Consider the following 15,183-nt stretch of genomic DNA (forward strand, 5'->3'; position numbering starts at 1 on the left):
TCCGGGAAGAAGCGACGAATCCCCCAAAGAAGGCGCAGTTGGTATCGAGCAGACTTTGCAATGGAATCAATGTGGGAGAGTAGATTGAGTTTTTTGTCGAGTATGACACCAAGGGATTTTGCGCTGTCGACAATGATGGGTTTATTGTTAAGTAGATTCATCTGATCCATCCATGATTGAACCGGGGGAGGAGAAAGTGAGGAGGAGAGGAGGAGGAATTCCGTTTTGGAGGGATTCAGAATCAGTTGATGAGTTAACATCCAGTTTTGAATGAAGTCGAGAGTAGTGCTTAGGATGGAGAGATCGTGAGTGGAGGCCATCTTAAGGTAGATTTGAGTGTCATCCGCATAGAGATGATAGTGGATCCCGGATTTACTTAGGAGATTTCCCAACGGTTCTAAATAGAGATTGAACAATGCGGGTGCAAGTATAGAGCCTTGAGGAACACGTTGACCGACCGCCAGAGGAGATGAAAGACTGTTCGCTATTTTGATCATTTGGGATCTATCAGAGAGGAAGGAGGCAAACCATTTAAGCACAGTGCACTCCATGCCCATTCTCTGTTGAAGAGTGTTAAGGAGAGTGTTGTGATTGACAGTGTCAAAGGCTGCAGAAGGGTTAAGGAGAATTAGAAGACAAGACTCCCCCGAATCGAGTATCCGCAGCGCGTCATCAATCACTTGCAGCAGGGTTGTTTCAGTGCTGCAGTTTTGAATGAAGCCGGACTGGAAATTGTCAAGAAGATCATTGTCCTTGATATGACGGGAAAGTTGTTTCGCTTCACATCTTTCTGTGATTTTCGCAAGAAAAGGTAGGTTAGTGATGAGGCTGGTAGTTGTTGAGGTCGTTCGCATCAGCGGTGGGTTTTTTAAGCAGAGGGGTGACCTGCCGAGTTTTGAAGGGAACAGGAAGGGAGCCTTGACAGAGGGAGAGGTTGACAAGAGTGGTCCAATAGGAAAGGGAATGGGTATAGAAGTCAATGGCAATGGCACTAGGGAAGGGGTCAAGAGAATGGTTGGAGGGCTTTGTTTCGAGGATGCATTTGAGGAGGGCATCATCAGAGATGGGGTCAAAGTTCTGCCAAATGGTTAAGGATTTGTGCTCCTCTGTAGGGGTAGGATGAATGACCTGATCTACAAGTGATTTCACTTTTTCGTCAAAGAATATAGCGAATTCCGCTGCTTTCTTAGTAGAATCCTCCAACTTGGAGGTTGGGAGAGAGCAGTTTGGGTTCTTGATGAGGTTGAAAAGTTTTTTGGGTCTATTTTAGCTGAGTCGAGGAGGGATCTGAAGTGCGACGCTTTTCCAAGGAAGATGTGCTTGTGGTACTTGGATCTTGCTGAATGAAGCGTGGCCAAATTATCAGTGGAGTGCGCTTGTCTCCATTGTGTCTCAAGGACTCTTAGGTGCTTCCTTTCTTGATAGAGGGATTTGTTGAAATAAGGTGCTGAGGGAGTAGGTCTTTTCTTTTTGTTTTGGAGAGGAGCGACATTATTGATTTCGATTGCAAGGACTGTGAGGCATTGGGAGGTGAGTTCGTTAACATCTAGGTTCGGGTCTAGCCTTGGAAGTGAACGCATAGCAGAATCACAGAGGGTACCGAGGTCAATATTTTTAGTGTCACGGAACCAGGAAGTAGCCCTCTTAGGTTGGCCGAGAGTTATAGATTGTGATAGGTGAAAAGAGAATGGGAAGAGGAGGTGGTCAGACCAGTCTACATGAATAGGGGTAGCGATAGTCAGCAAGCCTGCTTTAGAAATAACAAGGATCAGGATTGAGCCCTTAGAATGTGTTGTTTCTGTGCAGTGTTGGATAAGATCGTATGCAGAGAGGAAGGTGGCCAGCAAATTCGCAGAGGTGTCTTGAGGCGAGCCCCAGTGGACATTGAAGTCACCCACGAAGATCTGATTGTCACTTTGCGAGTATTGGTCGCTAATGCAGTCCATGAGTTCCTCCATAAACAAAGGGCTGCTACCAGGCGGGTGGTAAATAGCATGTAATCTGAGAGGTGAGCGGTGGTGCAATTGAAGCTCAAGAGATAGGCATTCAAAAGTGCGGAAGGAGCTGTTAGGAAAAGCCTTAAGTTGAAGGGAGTTTCTAAAGATGACTGCAACACCTCCCCCAACTTTGTCAATTCTGTCATTTCTAAATATAGAATAGCCTGTGGGTAATAGGAGATTAAACATAGAGTGAGAAGTATCGTTGAACCAGGTCTCTGTGAGGAAGAGCATGTCAATATTGTGCAGGATGATGGTATCAGAGATTTCAAGTTTGTGTTTTATTGCAGATCTGCAGTTGTGGAGCATACAGCGCAGCTCTGGCTAGACTGTTTTGGTGACGGGGGCATGAAGAACCGGGGTTTAACCCAGCGGCATCAGGGGCACGCCTAAGATCTTCGAGTTCACCTGTCTTGGTATACAGAGACACGGAATACTTCTGGATGGCATCAGAGACCAAGTTTATTAGCTGCAGCTAGTAACAGTGATCCTAGAAATACATCACGGTGTAAATTCTCAGGAGACTGCTCATTTTACTAAGGCGAGATGTCTCCTTTTATACCCAATATTCACATTATAAATGTATACCCACTGCACTTTTAGCCAATAAGGTACATTTTTAAACAAAGTGTCACATAACAAAAACTCAATTTACAGTATCAAAACCCAAAAGTTAATTATTAGGAATGTCCCAAATTCAATCTCCACAAGCCGGACAAACCTATAATTGAAAGCATAACCCATGTAATGAAGAAACATAAAAAAAGAAACGGTAACAGATGCTCAACATGATAAGGCATGTGCAAGGAAACTAAAAGTTAACGATATCCTGAACATTGATTGGCAATCTCAGACAAAGATCGATCAGGGAAATTGGCTTTGCGGGGTCAGTTTCAGGTGCAGAGGTCAGTTTCTTACAGTTCATTTCAGAGTCAAAAAGAAACCTAGTTAATGTATACATGAACTAAGAAGGCCAGGCCACTTTATTCGCCAGGCTACCTTCACAGGCCTACGTGAGGACAACACAAAATTGTGGCACAGAACAAAATGGAGAACCTCAGACCCTCCTTTTGCCATTACGTAGGCAATAACCTAAGACTCATGTTAATCTGAATCTAGGTCTATGTCGATATTCATTAGGTCATCAAGGTGTTGCTGTAGCATCATCTTATTATTCTCTACTTCTCTCGGGACAGGTCTCCGAACACACATAGTAGCACAAAGACTACAAATGGCGGGACCACACTGGATGCAAAGACAACAAGAGAAAAGGATGGTTAAAACCATACCAAGGAATGTCAAAATCTTCCATCCTCATTTGGACAGCAGTCCCCAAAACCATCCCGTCAATGACCAGTCTCCTTCGTCTACATGGATAGACTCAGAGATTTTATACAACCTAGAGATGGCTTGGTACACTGTAGGGGCATTATCTGGTATGTAAACACAGCAACTGGATCCAATCAATTTACATACTCCTCCTCGATCTGCAAGTATGATGTCTAATACCATACGGTTCTGCAAAGTCATAAGGCGGTCCGCTTGAAGCTCAGCTGTAACATTACTAAGAGCACCTGCTGTCTCATTAATAGTAGCTTCAACAATGCGGACAAGCTGTCGAATATGCCTACTATTGATCATAGGACCCCAAAAGGGCAAGAAGCCCTTGAAGAAATCTCCTACTTTGTGTGCTGAGGTATCTTCCTTATTGAAGACACCTCTACCATATCTCGTTCTATGATAGTCTGAAACAGTAGTGTATATAGGGGGAAGTAGAAACGCCACATAACACTTTCCTGAAAAATCAGGTGGCAACCATGTGTCATGACAAACAAAATATGTGCCTTTAGCTGGCACAAATGGTGGAGAAGTCCGAGACGAATAGACATAGGTTTGAGCACACACACTCTTACCTAGCTGAGCTTTCGGATTCTGACCATTACCTTGAAAACAAAAGTGGCCTCGGTGGGGTACAATCCAAAGAGGGGGAGACCTTTTTCGTCTCTCCTTCTCTGTCAAACTGATACTATATCCAGTCACGTTCCAACCAACGTAAGCCTGCACCTCATCCTTAGGGATAGCATGTTATGCATCAATATCTCGGATCATAGATACTATTCCCCTTATTAAGGCACTATTGCTCGAGTTATCTTTAAGGGAACATAAGGGGCGTACCTCATTTGCATAGATAAACATGGTCTGAAAAGCCCACACAGACCCATTAAAAGAAAAAGACAAAACCAAATGTGGCATACCTTTATCTGACCACAAACCCAACAATTAGTGGTATTTACTACTAACGGATGCTGATGCAACAACTGTATAAACGAGTTGTTGACAAATTCTGATCTCCTTGTCTGTTCATGTTCAGGCAAAGTATAAAACTGGTGCAAAGAAACTGTAGTGAAAGAAAGCATAGGTTGGGAGGTGGGTGCAGATGTCTGTTGTGTAGCATAGACAGTCCAACCCACACAAGCTAATGTGATACTTAACAACATCAAAAAGCACAATATTATAAAACATTTGCTATGTATCAATGTACGAAATCTTGTCTTAAGATCTATTCTCTCAACATCTCTTTCAGTTACAACAGACTCCATTCTCTAACGTGCTGCTCAAAGCAATTTTCCTTCTTCACTCAAGTGTGCGTCCAGGCGTCCTAGACGTCCCTAGAACCTCAGACCTTTCCTCAATACGCGGACCACTCCTTAAGTTCTTATACCGAAAAATAGTCTCTTGTCTGAAAGAGTGTAATTCACAAAAAAATTCAAATTTTATTTGTCCTTTTTAGACCTTAAGTTGTAGCGTTCTTTACCAGGCACAGTTTGATCCTGAAAGAGTGTCTCTTGGTGCGTAGTATCAAGTCTCAAACACGGCAGCACAGCTTCTTGCAAGACTTTATCATCCGCACGTTCTGACTGAGTCCATTCCAGATGTGCATCGCTAAAAGGTACAAATCTCGGAACCCTTTCACTCTCGGAATCGGCAACACCTTCCCGGACCCACTTATCGTACGGTAAGGGCAAAGGTATCTTCTTACAATGGGTACCATGTACCCAGTTTTTCTTGCCGAACACCTTAATAGCAGTCCGAGTTGATAACAGGACTTGGTATGAACCGGTCCATCTTGGTTCCAAGTTCTTTGACCTCTGGAAATTCTTGGTTAGAACCCAGTCGCCAGGTTGAATCGTGTGGCCTGCGTCTACAGAAACTGAAGGCAAAGTGTCATGGACCTGCTGGTGAAGAACACGCAATTTAGCAGTCAAATCATGTAAGTAGTCAACCAACATAGGGTACTCGATATCACTGTACTTCTTAGGCCTCGGCACACCCCAGACATTCGCCGGGCGTCCAAAAACAATCTCGTACGGGCTAAGTCCCACGCGAGAATGTACTGTTGTTCTCGTGGACAAAAGTGCCAATGGTAAGGCATCGGGCCATGTAAGACCAGAGCTCGCTTGCACCTTGGCCAACTTCAGCTTCAGAGTGCCATTATAGCACTCGACCAGGCCTGCTGACTGGGGGTGATTCGCAGCGTGAAATTTCTGTTTAATACCCAGACCCGCACATACTTTCTTCATAATCTGACCCACAAATTCACTTCCATTATCACTCCATACCATCCTCGGCAAGCCATATCTGGGAAAGAATTCTTTAAGCAAAACCTTGGCTGTAGACAAGGCAGTATTATCCTTTAGGGGGTAGGCCTCTATCCATCTGGAAAAGGCACAAACAACCACAAGGACATAATTCAAGTTATTGCATCTTTCCATATGAATATAGTCTATCTGCAGCACCTCGAGCGGATACGTTGGATGAGCAAAATGACCCGCTGGAGTTGGGGTTCCCTTTCCAGGATTATGCATCAAGCAAATCATGCAGTGTTTAACCAAATTCTCAGCACACTTAGGAATTCCACCATTCTGCCATACCGGAGCCAACAACTTACATATCCCTTTTGAACTAATGTGAGCCAACCCATGAGCCATAGTAACCACCGGAAGCACATATGCATCCGGCAACAACCATCGCTGGTGCTCTGACAACTCAACCCAACAGCCTGTTGAATCCAACATTCCTGTACTCTCTCTCCACATACTCAATTCTTTCTCAGTAGCTTCTGCCTGAATCATCTTCACACTTTCTGTTGTATCTTCACACATTCCTCCTTCCACAACCCATCTGGCAGGACCTGCAACATACATCCGACTCGTCACATCTTTCGCCGTTTCTCTCGCTACTTCATCTGCAAACGCATTCCCTTGACCCACATCATCCGTAACCTTCTTATGCGCACTACACTTCACTATCGTAATTTGGGTCGGCAAAGTAAGTGATTCAAGAAGTTCACTCACTAGTTGTCCATGCTGAATTTTTGTACCATGGGAAGTAAGAAATCCTCTCTCTTTCCACAAGCGACCAAAACTGTGAGACACGCCAAATGCGTATTGGCTATCAGTATAAACAGTCACTCTCTTTCCTTTTGACAACACACACGCTCTAGTCAATGCTATCAACTCCGCTGCTTGCGCTGAATTATGTGCAATACGTGCTGTTTCAACAATCGTGTGCAAAGTTGTGACAGCATATGCTGCAGTCGTCTCTCCATTCGGAAGCTTAAAGCACGAACCATCTACCCTAATTTACACCAGGCGTGTTCTACTGCTCCACCACCAAAAGTTTGGCAGTGTGGAGGGAACGAGCGCCACACCCGGAAGACCTCCCTCTCCACTTCCGGTGTGCCACCACCTCCTGCAAGGTTAGCTGTCTAGCTCTCCGCCTACCCCACGGTACATAAGGCGATGCACTCAGTCAAGCGCAGCGGACGTGCGCAGCGGGCGCACCGTCAGCGCGCCGGAGTCGCGCCAGAGTCTGGCCCGTCTGCGCCTGTCCGCGCCTGGGCCGTGCCGCGTGCCACTCCCCCTGGCCCAGCCTCTCCCCACTATATTTACAGTTCCGCGCAACTGCATGCACTGAGACCCTCTGTATTGCTATCACATATGTCCCCTCAATTCTTCCTTTCAGATCACAATTGTGGACCATCCATCTGCAAACTATGTATACGTTCCCCTTCCAAACAAAGAGTATCTAAACCACTACAGGCGGCTCATATAAATGCACGCTCCCTCTCAAAACACCATCTTGACATCTTTAACTTTATCTCAGCACATTCTCTGGACATACTGTTTGTCACAGAGACGTGGGGAGATGCGGCAGCTGACCCTGACTTTACGGCGGCTCTTCCACCTGCCTTCTGTGTCAATCGGCTAGACAGACCATTAAAAAAGGGAGGCGGCTTGGCCATCATATACAGAGAACATCTTCGCACTATTACTTCCCCCCTCCCCAACATGGATTGCGAAGCACTTTCGTTTACGATCATAATCTCTGGCAATCAGTCATTTACAGGGATTTTAGTCTACCGCCCTCCAGGTTTACGCTCCAAATTCCTAGCCAATGTTAACAGCCTCTTAGAAAATGCTGCAGGGAAATCTAACTTTACCCTTCTAGGCGATTTTAATTTCCACCTAGAGGCCAAAACTGACACCGACACGACCTCGCTCCTGGAAGACATGGCAGCCACAGGACTCATCCAACTAGTCACGGCACCCACCCATACGGCAGGGCACACCCTTGACGGGATATTCAGTAACAATACAAACATTACCTACTCCTCACAATTACCTCTCACCTGGACTGACCACTCAGCGGTACTGTTCTATATTAAATTTAAACCACCCACGGTTCCTCCATCCAAACCCGGGGCACCAGTCAAGTTCAGGAACTGGAGAAACATCAATATTCCCGAACTAGAGGCTACCCTTGCAACCACACTAGACTCTTCTGACATCGATCCAGTCACAGCTTCCACTAATTATCTTACTCACCTTAATAATGCAATAAATCATCAGGCACCTCTGAAAACAACTTATCCAAATCGCACTTCCCCGTCAGCACCTTGGTTTTCCGAAAACCTGCGCCTGCAGAGACAATTCTGCAGGAATTTAGAAAGAAATTGGCGCAAACATTACAACCTCACTGACCAAATCACATATAAAAACGCGCTTACTAAATACAAACAGCAGCTAGCTACTGAGAAAAGCAGTTATTATGTCACCCAGATCACTTCAGCAGAAAATTCCACCAGAAAGCTCTTTCAGGTGGTCAACCATTTGGCCAACCCTCCCGCTCCACCTGAAAACACTTCACAAGAATTCTGTAACTCATTGGCAGACTTTTTTACTGCTAAAGTTACCTCCATATTTTCTGCATTCACACCCCAATCCATACCCAAGGCAAAGATCTCTCTCTCTACCGCATCCCCCATCACCCGATCTTTTCCACATTTTCAGTCTGTCACACTTGAACAAATCTCACATCTCATCACAACCACCAAATCAGGCTCACCACTAGACCCATGCCCTCCCTCTATCCTCAACCTTATTCCGGGGGCAATTTCACCAGCCTTAGCCAACATATGCAATAACATGTTCCAAACCGGTATCTACCCAACAGTGTGGAAAAAAGCAATTATTAGACCTTTGTTAAAAAAACCTTCCCTTGATCCCACCGATCCGGCTAGCTATAGACCTATTGCATGCTTACCCTTCCCAGCCAAAATTTTTGAAAACATCATGAATCAACAATTATCACACTACATTCACACCCACAACCTTCTGGACGATACACAATTTGGATTCAGGGAAGGCCACGGAACAGAGACAGCACTCATCAAGGCAGCAGATGAGATAAGACACACCATGGACAAGGGAGGAGCGGCAGTCCTGGTGTTGCTCGACTTATCCGCGGCCTTCGACACGGTCGACCACAACATCCTTATCGACCGTGTCGCTGCCATGGGCGTTGTACATAAAGCTAGGGATCTCATCGCTTCTTTCCTACACAACCGTTCTCACAATGTTAAACTAGGTTCCTTCTTATCATCTCCCCTCTCCCTTCCCTGTGGTGTCCCACAGGGCTCCTCGCTAAGTCCGACCCTTTTTAACATCTATGTGTCGGACCTAGCGAGGGTGATTAAGGAACATGGCATCAGCCTTACTACCTACGCTGATGATACTCAGTTAGTCCTTTCAATACACCAGGACGGAGACAGGGTGGCTGCCAACTTCCAACAGGGAATGTTGGCCATCAGTTCCTGGATGGCAGCCAACTGTCTCAAACTGAATTCCAACAAGACCGAGATCATGACCTTCGGTAAACTAGAGCCCTGTTGGTCCCCTCAGTGGTGGCCTAATGATCTGGGCCCTCTTCCTACACCTGTCACTAAAGTGAGAAATCTTGGAGTCATCTTTGATGATCGGCTTCTTTTTAATCATCATGTCAATAATGTTGTCTCAGCCTCTTTCTTCACCCTCAGGAAAATTTAAAAACTTCTACCCTACATCCCAATCTCGGCTGCAAAGACCCTTATCACTTCCCTGGTATTTTCAAAAACCGACTATTGCAACTCTTTACTCCTCAATGCCCAGGAAAAAGTGCTCAAAAAACTTCAGTTGGTACAGAACGCCGCAGCCAGGCTTCTGCTTAACATCCCCAAACATAATTCCATCTCCCACTCCATCCGCAAACTTCACTGGCTCCCTGTGAGGTGCCGTATTAAATTCAAGGCCCTCTGCATAGCTTACAAGGCCATTAACAACTCTGGCCCTCTGTTCCTAAAACACGCTTTTAGACCTTTAGAAACATCCAGAACACTTCGTTCTGCATCAGCCCACCTCCTCAATGTTCCACGCACTAAAAAGGTCACTTGGGGCGACAGAAGCTTCACAGTTGCTACTGCCAAACTGTGGAACTCACTTCCCCTCAGAATCAAGATATGCCCTACACTGCTCAGCTTTAGGAAACAGCTCAAAACGTGGATGTTCGCATAATTGCTGCCCTACTTGTTCAGTTTAATCATTAAAGCGCCGAGACACCCTTTGGGTATTTGCGCGCTGTAAAAATAAATAAATAAATAAATAAATACCCATAGGGTACCATCAGGATTCGAAAGAGGAGTATCTTTCAGATCAACTCTACCCTTCGTTTCCTCCTCTGTCCGGAGAAAACAGTCATGCTGTTCCTCAGCATCTGTCTCTCCAAAAATCGGCAACAATGTAGCTGGATTCAATGTGTTGCACCGCTTGATGTGCACATGGCTAGCCAAAAGCGTCAACTCATAACCTGACAAACGCGTACTGGTAAGATGTTGAGTCTTCGTTCTATTCAATAGGGTATCCACAGCATGTCGGACCATCACAATCAATGTATTATCCAATACCAAACCAGCAGACTGTCGGATAGAAACAGCCGCTGCCGCTGTAGCTCTTAGACAACTAGGCAACGCCCTAGCTACCGGATCTAAAGTAGCTGAAAAATACGCACATGGGCGCTGCTTGTCTCCAAATTGTTGCGTCAACACTGACAACGCACAACCTTCTGTCTCGTGTACATAAAGTGTAAAAGGTTTACTGTAGTCGGGGGTACCCAACACCGGAGCAGAACACAATGCATCACGCAATTCGGAAAAACTCTTCTGACATTCGTCAGACCAAGGAAGAGGGTGTGGTGTGTCCTTAAGAGTAAGTGCCAACAAAGGTTTCGCTAGCAAAGAAAAATTCGGAATCCACTGTCTACAATACGAGGTGATACCTAAGAAGGCACGCACCTCTCTCTGTGTGCATGGCACAGTCATTTGGGCAATCGCTTGAATACGCTCTGGGGTCAATCGCCTTCCCTCCTTCGACAAGAGATGACCTAAGTAGGTCACTTCTTGGCGGCAATACTGCAACTTCGAAGGTGACACTTTATAATGAAGGTCAGACAGGTGTCGCAACAAAGAAAGAGTAACTTCTTTACAAATCTCTTCATCATCAGCAGCAACCAACAGATCATCAACATACTGGATAAGAGTAACACCAGAAGGCAATGCAAGAGTATCAAGCTGAGTTTTCAAAGCCTGACTGTAAATGGAGGGACTCTCAAAATAACCTCGAGGAGCGCGCTTAAACCGGAAACTGCGGCCTCCTAAAGAGAAGCCAAAAATATCACTACTTTCCTCAGCAATCGGAATACTGAAGAAAGCGTTCTTCAGATCAATAACAGAAAACCAAGCAGCTGAGGCAGGGATCATAGTCAATAAAGCAGTAATGTCCGGGACAACAGGAAACTGTGGCACAACGATCTTATTGACCTCTCGAAGGTCGATCACAAACCGATACACAGGTGGCTGAAAAGCGTCAGTACGCTTAAGGACATGCAGAACAGAACTGTTGCACACATTACCTCTCGTTTCTTCAACCACACCTTTCTCAACCAAATCATAGATAATCGCTAAAAGAGCTCTTTCGCCATCCCTGGAAATTTTGTACTGGGGAATGCGAGGTAATTTAGCATTCAACTTAAGGGTAACAACATAGGGTGGAATCTGCGAGAGACCAACATTATTGGGACCTGTAGCCCAAAGTGTATCAGGGAGAGAACGCAGTTCCAGTGGAAGGCGATCCTTAGACAGATACATCAGGGAAATCACTGTCTTACCCACCGTAAGATGTACTCCCGAAGGAGAACAATGTAATGTCGCATGCAATCTTTTCAACAAGTCCAAACCCAACAGATTCTCGCCACAGCCCATCTTTAGAATAAGGGGAGCCTCCAATTCACAAGGACCAATAGAAAGGGGCAAAGGACAAGAAACCGGATTACGAACTGGGGCGCCAGAAAATCCTACTGAAACATTGGTCAAGCCAGACAAAGATGCGCCGGGGAGTTTAGAACTCTTTGCTGCACCAGTATCCAAAAGAAAAGGTTCTGCCACCTCACCATAAGGTCCACTCTGGTCTACTGGAACTGACACTACTCCCTCCCTTTGTCCATGGCTGTCCTAACTATCATTAAAACCAGCACTCTCACTTCCAACATAATAATCATCAGTGTAGTACTGAGCGGACTGGACGGTCGCAACATTCTGTCGGTCAAAATAATTCATAGAATTCTGAGGGGAAAAGGAACGTTCATTCTGGGGAAACGTACCACGTCCCCTACCCCTAGGTACTTGTTGGAAACCACCACGACCTCTCAGACCAGACATACCATTCGCACGCTGTAGCAAGATCGGGCAACTATTCTTGAAGTGACCTTCTTCTTTACAATAAGCACACTGATTAGGGCCTAGGGGGAGTCCTGAAGCAAAAGACTCAGGCTTCTGCAACAGTTTCTGAAACTGTGGGGGTTGCTGAAACTGGGAAGGTTGCTGAAACTGACGCTGATTAGGGCGAGGCGGATAAGCCTGCTGCAGAAGAACTTTCGTTTTTAATTCTCTAGTCTTCTTCTCTACTTTATCCTTCTCATCTTTATCTCTATTCTCATAGTATTGTGCAGTAGCCAATATCTGAGCCGAAGAAGAAACAGCCCATGAACTCTCAGAGTCCTTTAACTTATTAGAAAGTTCAGGAAGTAAATTAAAAACAAACTTATCTACAAACAACCTCTGACCACCTTCTGTACTCATATCCTGACCACTATGATCAATGAATGTTTCCTCAAACCTAGTGAAGAAATCAGACACACTCCCGTCTTTCTTTTGTTTGCATGCTGCTAACTTGTCCCAATTCTCCCGCAGAGGAGGCATCATAGTTTTCATTAAATTACTAATCCTACCAGGTAGTTCTGCAACTAAGGGTTCAGGTTTGGCATCTCCTACCTGCCGACCATCTGCAGCAGTAATATTAACCCACGTATCTCCTAACTCTGGCGCGTGATCCTCGTGACGGATCTTCGCCCACAAAGGTTGAGGAACTACATTACCCATCAACATATCTATGTCTGCTAAATTCATAACACACGCATCAACTGTCTGAGACAACTCCTTATAATAACCAGCAGGATTTTTACGGGGGTCAGGCAAAGTCTGCTTAAGAGCCAGGACCTCAGCTCTCTTCCAAGGGACATGCACCCACACTCGCTGAAAATTAGCCGGTGCAGCCGCAATACCATGAGCGGCATCAGCCACAACTGCCTCTCTCCATACAGGGGGAACCTCCCTCATAGGATGTATGACATTACAACGCATGCTGTTACAACGCATGCTGTTACAACGAAAGTTTTACAACGCGAGTGCATTGACAACGCAGGACATTACAACGCAAGTCTTTACATCGACTTGCACTAGATGGCGTGCTAACATTAAAAAAGTGTAATTTACTATTCCAACTCCAGTCCACGTAACAGTAGGGAAGGTGTTGGGATAGTAAACTACACTATTTTTAATGTTAGCACGCCATCTAGTGCAAGTCGATGTAAAGACTTGCGTTGTAATGTCCTGCGTTGTCAATGCACTCGCGTTGTAACAGTTTCGTTGTAATGGTAGTGCGTTGTAAAAGTTGCGTTGTAAAGGTTGGTCCCCTCCCTCATAGGATACTGCTTCACTTTTCTCCTAATAGAAGGGTCAGGTTCGAACAATGACTGAGGTGGAAGTCTAGACCTAAAAGTAAATAGTGTCTCTACCGCTTCCTCAACATCGGAACCCACTATCGTTCCTTTAGCAAATTCAGACTGAACATTAAGCAATTCCAGTGGAATTGAACCCAACTCATTATCTTCCCACTCCTGACAAAGGAAGGTACACATGACATCAAAAACATATCTTTGTTTTGGTGCCTCCCACTGTAGGAAGATATCCATAACCACTTGTAGACTGTACTTGGAGGTATTCGAAACCCATCTACGAGCAAGGAGATCTAACACTGCCAGCTCTTCGGGACCAGGGAGCTGACTACGTCTCTGCTTACGTTCAGAAACAGGGGTCATATTCAGTGACCCAAAGAAAGGAGACAAAAGACTAGTGACAGTCTCAGTCATTCGTTGCCGAGCAGAAGGAGAAGAAGTTGACATGAGGACAGGAGACAAAGTGTTTTGAGGTGACAGAGACGTAGGGACAGAAATAAGAGAAGTCGAAGATAAAGGAGTGTAAGGCAAAGGAGTTTGAGGCAAGGCTGATGGCAAGGCTGGCGGCCCTGGAGGGGGCTGCGCCGGGGGAGGAAGAACCACCTGTGAAGCAACGGGTGGCTGAACAACAACAGGGGGTTGAACGACAACAAGGGGTGCAACAACTGGAGGTAACGGAGGTGCAGTAGCACCCTGCACATAAGGGGGTGGTAATCTCAGTAAATGTGACATCAAAGGATCCTTTTCAGGGTCTACAGTCACATTTGAAAGGGGAGGTGGCAAAGCCGGGTAACATTTGTCAATGGCCAAGCAATGTTGTCTATCTGACACTTCAATCGCACGATCTTCTTCATCTTCCTTAAACTGCCTAGCAGCTTGCATTACCAATATATTCCTTTCCTTCCTATCTCTCTTAGCTTGCTAAAATTCTCGCTGTTTGGCTTCCTTACGCCAAAGGCGGAAAGAGTCAAATATCGCCGGCCAGGCTTTCTTCTTAAATAGTGCAACTTCTAGGTTATCTAAAACATCTGATTCAAAACTACCATGTTGGGGCCATCGTAAAACACCCTCTTTCCTTGTATAACGGACCCATACTTCATTAAAGGTAATAATGGGACCTACACCATGCTTTGAATAGAGCTCATAAGTTGGAGTTCCAACCGGAGGTATCGGACATGAGTCCTCCAATCGGGAATCCCTATTACAACTACAACAAAACCATTTCCTAAATTTGCTAAAACCAGGCATCTTTTAGCTCACTAGTCTTGCTTCAAACTTCAAGGGGTTATCAAAAATGATACACTCGCAAATATACGAACCCCCCGGCTTCGACTATTGCAATGGCCGAATCAAAACCAAGAAACAAAACAAAGTCGTGGGAGCGACCCACTTATACTTAACCAGAATGTCTGTCACGCCACCAGAAGACCGTCTAACGTCTCGCCTTACAAATCATCACAAGAGGGTCCAAGACAGGGCGACAGTCAGGGCAGCAGTCCTTCGCAGCCGTCGGAAAGGGGAAGCCTCGCAGAAAAAAACCTTCGGTCCACGTCGACATGCAGGGGTCGATGAAGTGGCGGCCGTCCTCCAGAATTTCCTCACGGGGCTCCTCACAATCTTCGGGCTTGGACCAGTACTGCTGAAGTTGCCCTACGTTGGGCGCCAGTTGAAGAACCGGGGTTTAACCCAGTGGCGTCAGGGGCACGCCTAAGATCTTCGAGTTCACCTGTCTTGGTATACA

The sequence above is a fragment of the Triturus cristatus genome, chromosome 5_2 (assembly GCF_964204655.1).
Source record: "Triturus cristatus chromosome 5_2, aTriCri1.1, whole genome shotgun sequence".
In the NCBI taxonomy this organism is placed as follows: domain Eukaryota; kingdom Metazoa; phylum Chordata; class Amphibia; order Caudata; family Salamandridae; genus Triturus; species Triturus cristatus.